The sequence below is a fragment of the Fulmarus glacialis genome, unplaced genomic scaffold, assembly GCF_000690835.1.
Source record: "Fulmarus glacialis isolate BGI_N327 unplaced genomic scaffold, ASM69083v1 scaffold18170, whole genome shotgun sequence".
NCBI lineage: Eukaryota > Metazoa > Chordata > Aves > Procellariiformes > Procellariidae > Fulmarus > Fulmarus glacialis.
The window spans coordinates 4,422-5,840 of NW_009189769.1; positions in this window are offsets into that span (position 1 = coordinate 4,422).

The following is a 1,419-nucleotide window of genomic DNA, read 5'->3' on the forward strand; positions in this document are numbered from 1 at the left end:
GGCAGCAGCCTGCCTTGTCCTTTAGGAGGTCACAGACTTCATGTATCGACCTGGATGCCATTCGTTCGGCTTTCGGCGCCCCGCGACAGCTTTAAAACGTTTTCTCCATCACTGCCATGTGCTACGTGTATGCAGCAAGTATTTCATCCGCCTCCCTCTCCCAGAGAGATGAATTCAGTGTCATCCCCTCACCACGGGGCCGGGGCAGCGGCAGCTCTCACTGCAGGGACAGGAAAGGGGGGGCACAAATGTCAAGGTCATTTCATCTGCTAGTTTGCGGCACTGAGTTCAGAGCAGCAGGACCTACTCAAGCTCGCGCTTGAGCCGAGGAGGGACCAGGGTGGATGCCTGTGAAGGTGGAAGAACTTGGGGCTGACCTCCGGGTACCAGGCATGCCCCGTGGTGTGTTTTAAGCACTGTCGTGCCTATCCTGGAGCACACATGCCAAATTATTGATCAGCTTCAGCACTAAAACGGTCCCTCCCTGGCTTTTCCACCACCACCTCTCCCCACACGTGTGCCAAAGCCCCCTGAGGAGCCCACCAAGCCCTGCGGAGCCACACACTTGGATGAGGGGAGAAGGCTGCAGGGCTGAACCCCCCGCCGCCCCCGGATCCCAGACAGACTCGCCAAAACACGGACTGTTATTGCAGCTGATCCGTGCCGCAGGGAGAGCAACCATGTCCCAGGCAGAGCCCAGCCCTTTCGGAGCAAAGTACGTGGAGGAGGAGAGACTGGACTTGAGCAAGGGAAAGGAAAGGTTTAGAGATGAGATTTGCTGAATCGAGCTCACAAATGGAGTCCAAGCCGATACCTTTTGCTCCAGTATCCGGAGACCGTAAGAAATGTGTTGGCAGGCGGGTGGCTGGGAGGACGCAGCACAGATGGATCCCGGTCCGTTTGCACCCTGAGGCGTGAGATCCAGCAGCACCCGCTGGCAGGTACAAGTCCCCGCTCCTGCTCGCCGTTACGTGGGTCTCTTCACACCCCGTTGTGGCCTCTCTCGGCGGCACAGTGACGGCCCTTGAGCAAGGAGGGTGCTGAAATACCGGTTTCCAGTTCAGTCTCATGATGGCAGCTCTTTGAGCTGACTCACGCAGAAGAGCAGACGGGTGAGTAATACCTAGTACGGCTGCAAAGAAAACCTTTGCCTAAAATGAAGATTTCCGCCCTGCATGTCCCAGCATTTCATACCAACCCACAAAAAAACCACATCTGTCACTTGGTCTTACTTGTACAGCTTTAAACCTGCAACCACCTCTTGATCACAGCCTGTCTTAGCAAAACCCATCTTCTAGTACCAACCTGGCAGTTGTTTACAGCTGGAGGTGCCTGCGATGCGACTGCCAACGTGAGCCGCTCACTGGCGAGGACTGGCCCGCTCCCGGCTGCTCCGGGAACGGCTGGGGCCCAAACTCG